A 17,027-nucleotide genomic window follows, 5' to 3' on the forward strand; every position below is an offset into this window, starting at 1 on the left:
GGAAAGGGATCCAAAGGCAGGCAACAGAGTCAGAGTCAGCCATTGCATTGAAGAAGCCTGAGTGAAACATTAGGATAAAGACATTTCACTTGTTGAAAGTTTTAAGAACAGATTCGTGGAATTTTTTTTCAGTTCAAAATTTTAATAAGATCATTCTAAAAACCAACTACATGAAAAAGAGCTGCTTACAGAACGTGAAAAAGAGGAGGCTTTTCTCAAAAATTGCTGTTTAGCAATTACTTTTCATCTCAGATTAACACTGACTACAACATAATAAACTATAAACACTAAGATATTTATAAATATATATGCTGCAAACCTCTTTAAAAGACACTGTATTGTAGGACTACAAAATATGGCATTTATAGAAAACAATGCTTTCTATAAAGCACCTAAAGGAGAAATTAAGAGGTTAACTTTCTACACAGAATTTAAAGTAAACTAATTCTTGTCTCAATCAATTCACGGTAAGAAACTGTCTATTAAAGTGTTTCATTTGTTAATACTCATTATATATTTCAAATCATCCACTATTAACATATCTCCCAAATAGTATTCAAATTGATTTTCAAGCACTTGTACTGGAGCATTTAAAATAGTCTCCCAATGACATAAAAGGTTGAAGCCAGGAAAAGAACAAAAGCTACTAGCCATGAAGGTAAAGCTGGTGCAGCAGAAACACAAAACGGACGGGCAGAGAGAACTAGTCAAAAGAAATAAAGGTATTGCTAATATGTTATACGGCTCAATGCAGTAAAGAAAATGCTCAGGCACGAACGATGTGCTGGCCAAATAATGAGGGCCTAGGTAAGTGGAGATAGTTCATAACTGGGAACCTTTTTAGAAATAGTAGGGAAACTTGATTATCATCATGACTGAGAGAGGAGAGGCGTACAATTGTCATTTAGTGCCCACAGCGGGGGGTGGGGGTGGTAATACTCCTTTGTGGGTCAGTTGATCTGTTTGTAAACAAACAGTAAAGACACGCCAAGTTCTCCGAGGGTGGGACAGAAATGGAGCTGGAAGGTTGAGGTAGGGCAGCTATGGAAAGGCTTCTGGTGAAGCTACAGACACCGAGGGGGCGGGGTGAGCAAAGCAAGCAAGCCAAAGACCGTCCAGGAAGAACTCGGAAGGGAGAAAGGGGCTGCAATCCACAAGCTGTCACTCGCTGTCCCGAAAACGACAACCCTCTGCCGCCGCCCACCAACGTCCCACGAACGGGAAAAACGAGAGCAGCTTTGCTCCAAGACTTCCCACCCATAAGACAGCCCTGGCTTCTCCGCAACTGCCTGGAAGAAACAACACTGGTGGCAGCAGAACCTGGCTGGAGAAGTTCGGTGTCCCGGCCGTTTTCTCGAGCTGGAGTCTGGATCCTGCCTCTCTCTGTTTCCCAGAAGGAAATCGAGAAGCCTCACCCGGGCGAGCGGCCGAGCTTCTCACGGGCCGCTACATCCAAGTCACAGGGTGGGGCAGCAACCCGTGGATTGAGGCGCGGTCACCGTTTTCTCATCCTTCTGCCTTTCCGAGAGGCCCAGAGGCCCAACCCAACTTCTTGTGGCAGGAAGGCCCTTGGCTGTCACCAGAAGCCGCCCGCCCCGAGTTGGGTCCTCTGGGCACCTGTTCTCCACTGTCCTTCTCTCTCCTCGGCCCCGGCCACCCTTCGGCCTCTCCACAATCCCGGGGCTGCCAAGGCCTGGGCTTGCCTTCCCGCCGCTACCGGTGCCGGGGAATAACTTCCGGGGTTACGCGCCCCTGCCAGCCCGCTGGAGGGTGGCGGCGGAAGAGCTTCCGGGTCGGTGCGCTGGGTGCCGCCGTTCGTGCCGGTTCGTGCCGCTTCGCGCCGCGGCCGCAGCTGTGTGGGGCGGGCAGCGGGGCGGCCGGGAGCCCGCGGGGTTGGCAGCGCCGGGGAGGAGGGGAGGACGGCGTCCGCGGCTGCGCGCGCGCGCGCACGGCCCGAACATGCGCTGGACTTGAGCGAGCGGCGGAGGCAGGCGCCCCCGCCCCCTCCTCCCTCCCCTGAGAGCGGCGGCGGCGGTGGCGGCGGCGGCGCGCAGCCGGGGAAGATGGGGGGCGCCCGCCCAGTGTGAGCTCGCCGGGCGCGTCGGGCTCGCGCAGCGCTTGCCGCGGGCCTCCAGCGCGCAGCCTCCGGCTCCCCGCAGCCTCCGGCGGCGGGTGGGTGGGGCGCGGAGTGGACCCGAGGTCACCCGCTCGGCGCGAGAGGCAGGTGGCCGCGGCGGAGGACGGAGCTGCGGAGCCGGGGGAGTCCGCGCGACCCCGGTCCCCACCGGGAGGAGTAACCGTAAGTCTCTGCTGCGCGGCTCGGCTCTGGCCGGGGCGGTCTCGTGCCGCCCAGCTCACGCCCTTCCGCGCCTCCTGCGACCGTGCCCGTCGCCCCTTCTGTCCCCGTCCCCCCGAACGGGCGCGGCATCTTGTCCGCCCTCCGGGGTTTTCTCGCGCTCACGGATTTGCAAGCCTCCCGCTTTCCGCGCCGCGTCCCATCCTCCACACGCGTCTACGACGTCTGCACGCCTTGTCCCTCTGTCCCCAAAAGATTCGTGCCCTCCTCCTTCATTCTCGGTAGAGCCCCCGAGCTCGCAGACCCCCGCCACCCGTGTGGAGACGTGGGGAGCCTTGGGTTCCACCGACTCCGCGGCCCTGGAGTACTGAGGAGCGACTAGGTTAAAAGTGCCCGGCAGGACTGGCATGGGTGGGGATGGGTGCAGGTGGCACCATTAAACCCCGGTGTTTGTTGCTCTTGCCACCCAAACAAAAGAATGGACGCTCCTCCGTACTCCTCCCCCTGTATGTGTGAACTGTTCGTGCGTGGATGTTTCGAGTCCGAGTAAAGCGGAGCTAGCCCCGTAGTGAAGCATCTCCTGAAGAGGTTCTGTTCTCACAGGCTTCATTCATACGGAATGGCAGGTTGGAAAATCTTGTTGAGATGACCCGTTCCCGGCAAGCCTTACTGGTGAATCTGAAGAACGAATGTGAAAACCTCCGAGTTTAGTTAGTGTACTTTGGATACTGTTAATTTCTTACTGTTTTGATTACTGTTTGACTAGCCTTTTTCTCATTAAATTTTAGGTTGCTTCTGCAGAACTTCCCAGAAATTAGATTAAAATATAGTTTTAATACTGTCAGTGATTGGACAATAGCTGTCGTGTGCCTTCATGCATTTACTACTTTTCAGGGCATTTTAGAAAGCAAATGATAATCTAAAAATAATGTTAGTGTGTATGTTGCAGGTTGTGTTACTGTTCTGTAAACTACTCTAAGGTAGGGTAGTATTAGTGGGTTTTGTTGTTGTTTTTCTTGAAAACTATTTACGAACTATATGTTTAGTCACGGCCCCCCAAAAAACCTTTTAGCAGTTGATCTTGGGCTTAACAGTCTACAGGCTTTAGTTGGAAGCAGGCTCAGAAGATGTAGCTCCAAGTGTCTCTCTGGAAATGTACTTTACTTTTTGCACAGAAGCCTGTCACCGTGCAGACCTGAGTGCGTTGTTGAAGGTGTGGCTTCTGAATGAGAAGATCGGAGTGTTTTCATGAGGGGATGGACAGTTAAGGGGAAAGACAGAGCCATATTTTCCTATTTTATGTGTTTTGTTCCCACACTGACAGCCCTGAGAATCTTAAGCTTGCGCTGTGAATGTGTCCTGAAGTCATGCATGCAGTCTTGTAAAGCAAGGGCTGTAAACAGGTGCACATGGAGATATGTGCACATGGAGCCATGGAGATAAAGTGTTGTTAGCCACTCTTAGACCCCTATGACCCCTGCCTTCTGAGAAAGGTGCTTGTCTTTCCTCTTCATTTCCTGGGTGTGCTCAATTGTGAAAGTGAAATGCATGTCTGGACAGCTTACGGGGTAGGTAAAAGATCAGAGTTATTTGTGTATATGAGTAAATACAGTTGATGAAAGAAGTATGAATAAAGTGTCTGATTCTCCATGAACGGAAGTGAAAGACTTTCCTCAGTGCTTTGAAGAACTTTTCCCTTTGAGGGTGCATATATCTTCATCTAGGTTAAATTTTGAAGAGTTTCTTTCAAATATTAAGTTGAGCGTAAGCTCAGAATTGTCTCAACTGGAGGAGTTTCTTCATATCCTAAAAATACGTAGGTACCTTATTAACCTTTTCAAAATGACCTAACAGTGAGTTTTGGACTTCTCAGCATGGTTTGTTTTTTTTTTTCTCCAAACTTCCTCTTCCCTCCCCACCCTAGATAGTTTACTTTATGAGTTATTTTATTACTTCATTTCTTCAAACCTAGAACTGTGTGTGAAAATCAAGGTTTATGCTCTACCTCTACAAGGATAAATATGTCAACATTCATTTTCTTATTGAATTTACCAATCTAGATGTTTGACTGAGATTTTATATAAATTCGTTGGAGAGTTTTGGTTCTGCAATAAAAATACTTGAGACTTGAAAGTAGAAGTTGGATGTATGTATGGTTCAGTAGCCTTTTGATATAGTTCAAACCAATGGTTTCTTGGATCCCCTAACATTTTTAGAAGCACAGCTTTCTAATGCTAATACTTTTCTCCCAGTGCTTTATTTGTATTATAAACATGTTGTTGGTTTTTAAAAATCAAAATCTGTTAACAGCTTTCTCTTATTTTGGCCAATAGCCTTTACTACTCATTACATTCTTTTCTATTTTTGAGATTTTGGAGCAGATCATTAATATTTCTTGAATTTTTCAAAAGCAGCAACACTTGCTATTTTCTCCATTCCGTCATGCATGCATGTATACGTGTGCGCACACACAGCTATCTTGACACCCATAGTCTTTCTGTTTCATTTGTAGTAAAAATCTTTGATATTATTCCACTCACTGTGTTTTTCTGATTGGAGTGATGCTGGAATTAGAATTCCCACTCAACAATGTAACAGAGACAAAACTACAACTGTATTTGGTGCTTGTCCTATAAAGATGAGGAATTCAAGATTTTCTTTATCATTGGGCTGTAATATGGTCACTTTAAATCCATGAAGAAAAAGCCTGTTCAGATGCCTTTGGTGCATTGAGGGTGTAAAAGTATTGCCTTCCTTGTTCATGCATCCATTTAATATTGTAAATGAAGGTGTATAAATGCTTTAAACCAAAAGTTTCATACTGTTTCTGGTCTCAGACACCTATAACTGGCTCCTATTTTTTTCTACCAGCAGGTATTATACACTACATCTTTCAGAATTTTAACAATAGTTTTGAAATGATTTCAGGTTACTTGAATTAGAAGTAATTTAAAATTCAGAAGGTGCTACCAGTACAAAGAACTACCATTGTATACCTCCACTCAGGTATGAGAGCAATGAGAGCAATGATCAGCAATGAGAGCATTGCTGATAATCTGCCGCATTTCTTATCTGCTTACCATTGCTGTCTCCATGTATAAATGCTTATGTTCAACACATACAATTTTATCAGTCTTTTCTGACATCCTGAGGAAGCTTCAGACATTTCCCTGAAATAGTAGTGTCTGCTTTCTAAAAACTAAAAATAAAAAAAAGCAGTGCTATGTAACCAATATACTACCATTCAAGAGTACATACAGTGTTTAGTTTTTTCCAGACATCTTTGGCCTCAGTTTCCCTATCTTCAGTTTTGTAAAGCATAAGCCTCCATTTTCTAGCATAACCCTTATCCTAGAACTATGAACTATTTCCTCATGCCCCCAGCCAAGTGATGCTTTGCTGACAGAAATATCACAGAAAAGATGCCATGCCCCCTCAGTGAATTTCATCCATAGGCACACAGGGCTAAACCATATCACTAGCAGTGAACATAACAAGATATAATTGTGGAAATAAGCTCCAAAAGTGTGTCATTATCTTATTTCTTATGAAGCCTTCACTTGCTGACTTAGTATTATTGATGACTCCTACCTAAATTAACTACTTTTGTGATGATTAGCAATTACTGTTTATTTCCATTGTCACTCTGCGTGCTCTTTTCTTCCTTTTTATTAATTAAAATTAGAGATTAAAGGCTTTGACTTTATGTGAGTTGTTGTAAATTGTTACTGTTTTAACTTATTGTGCTATTTCAATTGTTCTCAGGTTAGCTAGGGAGAGCATCTTTAAACTGGCTGTTATACCCATTTATCATACTCCTATCTGGTTCACTGTGCATTTCCTTTCTGGCAGAATAAATTGTTCCTGATTCATCTTGTGCTTTGCTTGCTCTACCACTGAAATCATTTCTACAAGGAGGCTGGCTTTTGCTTTCTGGTTTGTAAAGATGGGAGATATGGGAGCTTATGCTCATTGCCAGTGGAGTATGAGTACTTCCAAGTCCTTTTGCTGTACATGATAGTGGTTTGTATGTACATACGCATATAATACTCTCATATAATACTTTTTTGTTTTGTTTTTGAGTCATTTTCTAGACTAACCTTAAATTTACTCTATAGCCAAGGCTGAATTACATTCCTAACTTCACAAAACAACAACAACAAATTAGTGGATGTTTCCTAAGTCCTGAGAAATGAGATGTAGGTTGTCTGGAGCTGTATGTTGGCTCCACGATGCTGTCAGTAATACAACTCATTTGTCTCGTTCAGTCATCCTAGCTTATCACCTTGTGGTCTTAAGATGACATTCCATGCTGAGTAGAAGAAGCTTCTTTCTCTTTCCTCTCATCATCCATGCCTCTGCTTATTTTAACAGTATCATAGCTAGTAATCTCTAGAATGAAGCCATTACAAAAGAGCCCTGCCCTTTTTATACCCCAGAATAGTTTCTTTTGAAATTTTTTCCTCTTCTTTTAGAAAATAATGCAGATTTGGCTTCATGTAACATGAATTTATATTTAGATTAAGAACTGAGAATTTTTCTCTTTAATCTCAATCTCTTTCTCTTTCCCTCTCTCTCTCTGTTTGTCAAAACAGGGTTTCTCTGTGTATCAGAACCCTGGCTGTTCTGGATTTGCTTTGTAGACCAGACTGGCCTCAAACTCAGAGAGATCCACCTGCCTCTGCCTCCCTGAGTGCTGGGATTACAGGCGAGTTGCCTCCATGCCTGGCCCTGTTGCTATAATCTCTTGAGTTGTCACACTTAAAAGGTTTTCATTTCCCCCTCCACTTATTTTCAAATAAAGATAAACATGATTGATTATGTTATCAAATTGGAAGCTGATATTTTGAAGAACACTGAAATTTATCATTGTATACAGTAAATAGTGTTAATTAAAAATATCTTATGCAAGTATAATATTCAGTACACATAAAACTGAACAAGGAGGGTGGGGTTGGGAGCGAATGAGGGAAGGGGCTACAGCTAGGATATAAAGTAAATAAACTAATTAATATAAAAAATAAAAAAAAACCTGAACAAGGCTCAGGGGCAGAGCAAGCTCAGAGCCCTGAGTTTAACCTCTAGCACCATGAAGACAAACAAAGCAGCCTTGAGTTGTGATGTGGTTCTTGTTCTCAGGGAATTTACCACATAACCAGGAAAGCAGATAAGCACCGAGTTACAGTTTCAGGTGGTAAGTTCAATTTATGATCAAGTTAGACATTGTGTGGGGAGCTGTGATCCAGATATGGCATATTGAAAATGGCTTTTAAGTTCTTGTTTTTGCAGGGAATGTTCTTTAGGGCAAGGGCCTTTATAGTATTCTAAAATAGAAATGGTCAAGATCATGTTTGTTGTCTGATAAAGCTGATCTGGTTATAACATACTTAGGTATGAGATCTAGGAAGAATGTAAATATGTTCCTGTGTTAATTAAATATTGAATGCTTGTGTAAACATACGTGTGTTCTCAAGGACTTTGTGTTTTAAAATACAGTCTAGATATCAACAGTATAAGGGAAGATAAAAGTACCATGGCTCCTTCTTACAAAGTGAGGGCAACAAGAGCTTGAACTAAGGCTGAAGCTCAGCGCTGGGTAGATAGATAATGCTTGCTGCCAGGCCTCCCCACACAAGATCATTCCTCAGGAATTCCATGGTAGAAGGAGAGTACCAACTCCTGAGAGTTGTCCTTTGACAGCGCACATAACCTCAGAGTACATTACACACATATATAAATAAATGTAATTTTAGCAGCTTTTAAAAGACTTGAGCCCAGCAAGTCCTGAACTCTTTCTATGTATTCTGTAGTATCTTTCCCTTGACCTATTGTCTGTATGTTGCTTCTACGTCAGAAATCTTGTAAAATGAGATTAGAGTACAATTAAAATAGTTTTCAGTTGGGGGCAGAAAGTATCAACCAACTCTACTTGATATTCTACAGCCTCTCTCTGTGTGGAATGGAGTATAGTCGGGAAGATAAGTGTTGGCCAGAAAATTGCCACATTATATGAATGAAACAGTTATTGTAAACATGCTGAGATTAGTTTCTGAAAAACTTAGTATTGAACTAATGAGACAGTGGAAGGCAATAATGCTAGCCTGTCATGCCATGCCATTGGACAGTTAAGTAGCATTTATTAATGTAAAATTTTTCTCTCCCACGATATTAAATGTTTAGAGTAAGGAATAAGGAAAGGGAGTGCATTCTAGCCAGTAAGTGAAGCATTGGTGGGTTTGATGACATAGTTAATTCCCAAAAGCAATTATAAAAATAAAGATGATTTCCTCTTCCTAACTTAAATATACCAAACCATTTAAATAGAATCACTTGTTAGGTTTAAGTTCTCTGTACTGAAAAGGGGTGTGCTTGGTATGGGACTAATGTGGATACACTGAAACTTCTACCCTAAACTTGACCTGACATGATGTTCACAGATTTAACATGAAAACTTATAACATGATATTCTGAGTGGGAAAACATTTATCTATAATATGGCAGTCTAAGAAGGAAGGGTAAAGGTTAGACTGATCATTCGATATCATGTGATGAGAAGCAGAGCAGGTCAGGAAATAGGAACATCTAATTTTTCTTAACTACTCAAAAACGACAGTGTTAGATGTCAGATATATAAGGCAAGAGAAGGTGAAAAATAACATTCCAGTGTTCAGAGATTATATAGTCCAAATAGTACTTGCATCTGACTCCTTGAGAAAACTGAGCCTTGGCACTCTAAGCTAAAACTCTACAAGTTGGCCTTGTAGCAGTGTCATCCAGACAGCTTATCGATACACAAACCACTGACTCCAGAGTTTTTGATTCTGGGTATCTAGGTGGGGCCTCAAAGTTCTTTCCTAACAAGCTCCCAGGTCCTGCTAGGATTTCTATAATCTAGCATATGATGTTAAATTATTTCTCCCCATGCCTCTAAAATGTTACTGGTTATATATAATTGGGGGATATTACGAAAGTTCTCAATAATTTCTCTTTGTTTTGTGCTTTAGTTGAAGAACTCTGATGAATAAAATTTTGTCGTATTTTGTAAAGATTGTTTAAATTTTTGCATGTGTGCAGGTGCCCACAGAGGCTAGAAGAGATGATGATCAAATCCCTGGAGCTGGAGTTATACACGGTTGTGAGCTGCCCACTGTGAGTGCTGGCACCCGAACGCAGGCCCTCTATAAGAGCAGTCTCTTGCTCAAACTGCTCTAGTGGGTTATATAACTCTGTCCCATTACAGTAAGGGACTCTGGAGAAGTTCTTATGACTGAGCAGGTGTTTCCTATTGCTTGGGAGAAGCAGCCTTGGTTTCCATCCTGATGTGATCTGTCTATAAGGCTTCACTGTTCCTACAGTCCCAGGTGACTGTAGGTTTAAGACAGGAGAACAGTAAGTCTTGAAATTTGTGTACTTGATATAAACATCACAGTGCCTTAGATTTTTCAAGTAATCTTTCCTCTTGTACTTTGAATTATATCCTAACTTTTCAGTTTGAAAGAGTCACTGTAGCACTTCAGGTCACTTTGTTTCAGATCTTCATAGTTTTGTTAGTCATACAGGCTCTTATATTCCTGTATAATCCTTATTTCATTAAGATATATGGGATATGAAGTGAAATCCAAAACCACGCAGGCATGCAATTCAAGGTTTGTTTTCTGATACTAGAGAGTATCTAATTTGAGATAGTTTAGGTCTGTGCCCTTGGTAACAGACAGTTGAGCTGAGAAAAACTAATTATATTTGATTCGTATAGCAATAAAATATATTTAATATTTAATACTTAAGATTTAGGATTAACAAAGTTGTGCGGAAATATAAATGAATTCTTTTGATGCCAACCAAGATTCAAATGTTTACACATATAGTAGACTCTAGTAAATGGGAAAGTCAGGATTCAAACTGAGGCTTCTCTCCAGACTTTTTCTTAGGTTACCATTAAGCCTTTCCAAAATAACTAGAAAATTTCTAAAATTTAGTACTTATTAGTTTATTGTAAAATGCAGGTGGAATTCTGTGTGAATTAAATGAGAGAAGGTTCATATACCACAGATTTTCCCATGAGAACCTTGTGAGCTCAGGGTTTGATTTCTGTAGCAGTTTACTTCTACACATTATTTAAACTGTACTGTTCAATACTTTCATTAATATCTGAAATTTAACTTCATAGTATTAAGTGTATAATTTGCATCTGTTTCTTCTTTCTCCTTTCCACATCCCCTTCCGAGTTCCCTACTCTCCCCTCCTCTTCTTTCCCCATTCTTCTCTTTCCTTTCTTCTCCCCTCCCCTAGCTCCATTCTATTTTTTATGTTTAATTTATTTCTGTCTTCAAACTCTTAGACGACGTATGCCTCAACCTACTGAATGTCAGGATTGTAGTCCTGTGCCACCACTTCTGCCTGTAAGTTTCATTTCTTCAAAGATGAACAAAGTTTAGCTGTTGATTTGAAATTTGTCCTTACTGTTTTGTGTTTATGTAATGTAAATTTGCAGTCTTTTATAAGGTTCTTTTTTTTTTCTTTAAAAATACTTATTAGCTGGGTATACTAGTGACACATGTATTTAATTTCAGCACACAGGAGGCAAAGGGAGTTTGATCTTTGTGAGTTCAAGACCAACCAGAACTACATAGTGAGATTGTGTCTCAGAAATAATTCCATTAATATTGTTGTTGTTGTTTGTGTATGTGTTGGGGGGCTGACACTCATTCTCTGGAGCATGTGTAAAGTTCAGAGGACAACTTTGTGAAGTTGATTCTCTCCTTCCTCATTTAAATTGGTTCTAGGTATTGAACTCAGGCCTTCAGGCCATCATGTTTGGGGAAGCAAACATTTTTATCTCCTAAGCCATCTCTCCAGCCCTTTGCTTGTTTGTTTGTTTAGTTGGTTGATTATTATATATAAGTTATCAGTAATGGTTTGATCCTAGTGTTTTCATCCTCTTTGAAATAAAGGCACAAATGTTAAAGTGGTGCTGGGAACACATCTCCCAAGTTTTATTATGCATGTATGTATGTGTTTTTTTCCAGGTAGGGTTAAACTGTGTAACCCTGGCTTCCCTGAAACTGTAGACCAGGCTAGCCTTGAACTTGGATATCTGCCTGCCTCTTCCTCCCAAGTGCTAGGATTAAAGGTGTGTGCTACCACTGCCCAGATACACACACACACACACACACACACACACAAACACACACACACACACACACACACACTCATATTTACTTAAATTTGTTTTTCGTATAAAAGCCTGATGAAACATTAAAATTTGGTGAATTGGTTTCTAGGTGATAATTTTTGTTATAGTCAGCAAAATACACGCACATGTACGTAGATTGATTAATTAGGTATAGATTGCTTATTTGTGGCATATATTCATTGTGCGTAATAACTGGATTTCATAAGGATATTTTATAGACATAATGTATCTGACCTTGCTCCCAAAACACACATATCCTCTTATCCTCCCCATTATCATTTCCCCCTTTTATTAGTCCCTTAATTTTTCTAATGTCACTTGTTTCCATGTCATATGTACATACATAATTTTTGTATGTATATAATCTAAAATCTATAAATGAGAGAAAGCATGGTATCTATCTCTGAGTCTGATTTAATTTGCTTAACACAATAATCTCCAGTTATATCCATTTTCCTGCAAGTGACACTTATACTTCTTCATAGCTGGATAAAATTCCTTTGGGAATGTACATAACATCATCTTTATTAATTTCTCTGTTGACAGTTAGGTTGATCCCATGATATACCCACTGTGAATAATGATGCAGTATGCAACAATGTACAACCTCTCTGTGATGCTGACTTGAAGCCCTTGGGGTAAATTCTTAGTAGATAGTCATACGGTAGATCTACTTTTTATCTTTTGAGGGTCCTCCATACTGATTTCCTTAGTAGCCGGATCAATTTACATTCTCACCAGCAGTAAATATCAGTTCCATTTTGTCTGTGTCAACATTTTGTCTCACCAACATTTGTTGTTCTTTTCTTAATGAGTACCAGTATGACTGGGAAGGAGATGAATCTCAGGGTAGTTTTATTTTGTATTTCCCTGATGTCTAGTGATGTTGAACATTTTTTTACATTCATTGGCCGTTTTATGTTTCATCTTTTAAGGTTGTTTGTTCACTTCCTTAGTATAGCTGGAATTTGACTTTAGTGTGAGTTTGGTGGGGTTCAAGTCCACTTTCTTTTTTTCAGTGTAGATATACACTTGACTGAACATTTACTGAGAAGGCCATCCTGTGTGTGTTTGTGGTTTTTTGTTTTGTTTTTGAGACAAGGCTTTTCTGGGTAGCTGTAGCCGTTCTGGAACTTGCTCTGTAGATGAGGCTGGACTTGAATTTGCAGAGATCCACCTGCCTCTGCCTACCAAGTACTGTGATTAAAGGAATGCACCACCATGGCTCAGTGCTGTTTTTGTTTTTTGGTTTGTTGTTGTTTTGTTTTGTTTTTTAGATAGATATTAATAGAACATGTTCAGATCAGCGTCATTCTCTGGATTCTGAGGAGTTGGTACTGTAGGAAGAGGATAAGGCAAATGAAAGGGTAATTGTTGAAAAGGGAAGGCTGTGCACAGGTTATAGGACTATGTCTTTGTCCTGCACAGGATATGTTTTCATTGAAACAGGAAGAGGAGGGAAATAAGCTCAAGGGCAAGGTAATTTATAAGTTTGACTATGAGAAGATGAAGGAATTCCCCTTCTGTGCTTCTGTTTTGTTCATCAGATAAGAACAGGTCCTGAGAAGGTAGGCCAAATGGAGACTGTTTGTGATCTTTTCGTGTAAGGCCTGTACCTCTGCCACTGAGCTGTGCCCCTACCCTGAGATATTTGTTTGTTTGTTTGTTTGCATGTGAACATGTATTTGTTTCAGCACCATTTTGGGGAAAACTATTGTTTCTCCAGTGAATTGTTCTCCTATGTCCTATAAATCATGCCATAATTATGGTAGTGGGAATTTTTTCAGAATAGTTTAGCTGCTCTTGCAAGAGAAAGGATTTAACAATTGTTAGGTACTTAAAATTGTGTTAGAATACAATGGTGGAAGATCTTTGTAGCTCCTTGTTCTATAAAGGACTATTACTGCCATCTTGTGAAATCAGTAAATTAAAAAATAAAATTACATTGCAAATTGTATATTCTTTTAGATTGTGTCCCTGTTAAATTCATGTCCTGTTTCTTCAGCATACTTTCTATAGATTGTGAGTATTTTCTCTCAAATTAAAACTTTTCCTTTACCTTAAATTAAATTTTGTACAAAAGGAGAACTTGTCCTTTTCATTAGAATAGCTTATGATGGTGTTTGTAAGCCACCTGGTCAGACTTCTTGTTATGTGCCCTCCCCAGTGTGCAAGAATGATGCCAGGAATGTAGTTAAGTCTTGTATTAGAAATACAAAATTGATCAACAGCCCAATACCAGATCATTCTTTCAGGGAATCAGCCCTTTCCTGTAGCATTTGGATGTGACCCAGGCAATCCATCTTACATCTATTGATGTTTTTCATAGTTAAAGGCCCACAGAAGAGTGTCCTAAATCTGCAACATCCTCAGAGTCTGTGTTCTATTCATTGAGTCTGTGCCTATTTTCAGTTCAGCAGAGTGCATGCTGAGGCTGAAATAGCCCGGAATCAGACAGTGGCAGGTTTTGGCTTAGAGTCAGGACTGGACAGTTATGACCTGTAAATTCATGGTTCTAGAAATGTTAGCAACTAGCTATAACAGCAAGCCAAGACTGCAAGGCTAGGTGCATGTGTTCCAAATGCAGGTGACAGCAGGCTTCTTGAGCTCTTAAAAAAAAATACTAATGACCTAGATCTATTTATGTGTGTGTGTGCACTACAGCATGTATGTGGAAGTCAGGACAACATGCAAGAGTTCACTCTCCTCTACTATGTGGATCTCAGGGACTGAATTCAATTCAGTTTCTTAGACTTGGTAGCCAGGGTTCTTCCCTGCTGAGCCATCATAGCTGTCCATCTTAATCCTACCAACCTAGAGTCCATATTGACCCCTACAAAAGTATGGTCATCTGGTTGAAAGTCATCTGCTTCTAACGGTCATACATTTGATCGTATAAGAGCTTATTAGCAGTCTGGTTTTTAAAACATCAAAAGAAGGGCCAGAAAGATGGCTCAGCAGGTAAATGTGCTTGCTTCCATCCCTGATAATCTGAGTTGAGTCTTTGTGGCCACATGGTACAAGGAGAGAACAGAACTCTCCCCCTCCCCAAGGGTTTCCCTCTGATCCATGTGTGCCCATACTCATTTACTCATGAAGATACCCAAATAAATGAGCATATATTTATCTCTCCTTCTGTCTGTCTAAAACAGCCCCCCTCCACCTAACTTTAAAAGTAAGTATATTAATACCTAGAGATTTTCTTTCATTTTATGTTGTCTTCACTTCTTACAGATCCCAGTAGGCAAAAATTACTGGCCTTAACTCTTTCTAACTAGAGTGTTTTAATTGCATCTGGTTATCAGCAGCCAAAAAGTCTTGTTTTTCTCTTCTGTTTAGCCTCCCTTGATTGGGATGATCCCTTAACATTTCTGAAGTTACAACTATTTAACAGCTTACATATGTTTTATCTTGCATGCAGGTGCAAAAATCACAAAATACAAAGCAATTTTGTGGAATTTTCTTTCTCTTGTAAATTTATTGGTATCCCCAGTAGTAAAATTTGCACTGATAGGTTAGCAGTCCAGCTACAGGGATGAGTACTGGATTAAGTGTAGATCCTGACCAGCTCACACAGGAGGTAGAGGCGGTGGGTACAGCTTTGTCTAGACTGCAGAATTCCTCTAAGTTTATCCAGAGTTTAACTGTAGCTCTGGGATTTGATTTACCTTTTTTTCTCTTTTAACATTTGGGCCATTTTTGGGGAACAAGTGAACCTTATATCCTACTTCTGTGGGATAAAACAAAAAATCAAGTTACCCCACCTTCAGCAGTTCAGGTTCACAAGTCCTCAGCATGTTATTCAAAGCTACAATTTATTACAGCAGAAAGATTGAATGCAGAATTAAAACAGAAAACCATGGGTTGACTGTCAGAGGAACACATGAGCACAAACTTCTTGGCATCGTCTACCTTGGGGATGTGTTTAATTCCTCTAACACTGAATTTTGACATCATGTGTGAAAAATATAACCTACCAAGTAAGCTCCTCAGACTCAGTATTCAGGCTTTTACTACAGGTGATAGCCAGGAGAACAGCACTTTTTATTGTATTCCACATATTGTTTTTGTACATGCGTGCGCGCGTGCGCGCTTGCACGCGCGCGTATGTGTGTGTGTGTGTGTGTGTGTGTGTATAGGTATAGTTCAAAGGCTCTCTCCTTCCATCATGTGCAAATTGTCAGGCCTGGTGGCATATACCTGTGCTTGCTGAACTACAATTTTTTTCTTTTTAATAATGTTAATTAAGTACATTTTAAAAATGATTTATTTTTATTTTTTCCATGCATTGTTATATCTATGTGAGGGTGTCATATCTTCTAGAATTGGAGTTACAGATAGTTGTGAGCTGCTATTTAGGTCCTGGGAATTGAACCCAGGTCCTCTGGGAGAGTAACCAGTGCTTTTTTTTTTAATTTTTTTTTTATTAATTATAGTTTATTCACTTTGTATCCCAGCTATCGACCCCTCCTTCATCCCCTCCCAATCACACAGTCCCTCCCTCTTCCCCTCATGCAGCTCCCCAAGTCCACTGATAAGGGAGGTTCCCCTCCCCCTCCCTCCGACCCTAGCCTTTCAGGTCTCATCAGGACTGACTGCATTGTCTTCCTCTGTGGCCTGGTAAGACTGCTCCCCCCTCAGGGGAGATGATCAAAGAACCAGCCACTGACTTCATGTCAGAGACAGTCTGTTCCCATTACTAGGAAACCCACTTGGACACTAAAGCACCATGGGCTACATCTGTACATCTAAGCTATCTCCATGCATGGTCCTTGGTTGGAGTATCAGTCTCAGAAAAGACCCCTGTGTCCAGATTTTTTGGTTCTGTTGCTCTCCTTGGGGAGCTCCTGTCCTCTCCGGATCTTTCTATCTCCCCCTTCTTTCATAAGATTCCCTGCACTCTGCCCAAAGTTTGGCTATGAGACTCAGCATCTGCTTGGATACCCTGCAAGGTAGAGTCTTTCAGAGGCCCTCTGTGGTAGGCTCCTGTCCTGTTCCCTGTTTTCTCCCTCTTATGGTGTCCATCCCCTTTGCCTTTCTGAATGAGGGTTGATCATCCTACCCAGGGTCCTCCTTCTTGATTAGCTTCTTTAGGTGTACAGATTTTAGTATGATTATCCCTTTATATGTCTAATAGCCACTTATAAGTGAGTATATACCATGGGTGTCTTTCTGCTTCTGGGATACCTCACTCAGGATGATCTTTTCTAGTTCCCACCATTTGCCTGCAGATTTCTTGATTTCCTTGTTTTTAATTGCTGAGTAGTATTCCATTATGTAAATGTGCCACAGTTTCTGTATCCGTTTCTCAACTGAGGGACATCTGGGTTGTTTCTAGCTTCTGGCTATTATGAAAAAAGCTTCTACGATCATGGTTGGGCAAATGTCCTTGTAGTATACTTGAGCATCTTTTGGATAAAGGGAGAAGTCATAGCTAGCTAGTGCTCTTATCCACTGAGCCATCTCTCCAGTCCTCATATTACATTGTTTTTAGTAAACAATTTAAGCACCCTGAACTGCTGTAATGAAGAAAGGATT

The 17,027-nt window shown here is 41.1% G+C and overlaps 2 protein-coding genes across 13 annotated transcripts in view; one reads left to right on the forward strand and one right to left on the reverse strand.

The window, feature by feature from the left end:
- Positions 1-1,737, reverse strand: part of Krit1 (KRIT1 ankyrin repeat containing) — a 35,144-nt gene extending 33,407 nt beyond the window's left edge. Inside the window, exon 1 of one of the 2 annotated variants that reach the window (XM_021659915.2) lies at positions 1,416-1,737. The gene's annotated coding sequence lies outside the window, so the exon portion shown is untranslated. Of the gene's footprint in view, positions 1-1,320 lie in introns of both variants that reach the window. The other variant, XM_021659916.2, reaches the window with a different exon arrangement.
- A 33-nt stretch (positions 1,738-1,770) lies between these two features.
- The window catches only part of Ankib1 (ankyrin repeat and IBR domain containing 1), a 104,219-nt gene continuing 88,962 nt past the window's right edge, over positions 1,771-17,027 (forward strand). For 7 of the 11 annotated variants that reach the window (XM_060373752.1, XM_060373758.1, XM_060373759.1 and 4 more), the window contains exon 1: positions 2,167-2,299. The gene's annotated coding sequence lies outside the window, so the exon portion shown is untranslated. Of the gene's footprint in view, positions 1,824-2,162; positions 2,300-2,899; positions 3,007-9,370; positions 9,446-10,634; positions 10,696-17,027 lie in introns of those variants that run through there. The other 4 variants (XM_060373753.1, XM_060373755.1, XM_060373754.1 and 1 more) reach the window with 4 other exon arrangements.

Source organism: Meriones unguiculatus, chromosome 21, assembly GCF_030254825.1.
Source record: "Meriones unguiculatus strain TT.TT164.6M chromosome 21, Bangor_MerUng_6.1, whole genome shotgun sequence".
Classification (NCBI taxonomy): Eukaryota; Metazoa; Chordata; class Mammalia; order Rodentia; family Muridae; genus Meriones; species Meriones unguiculatus.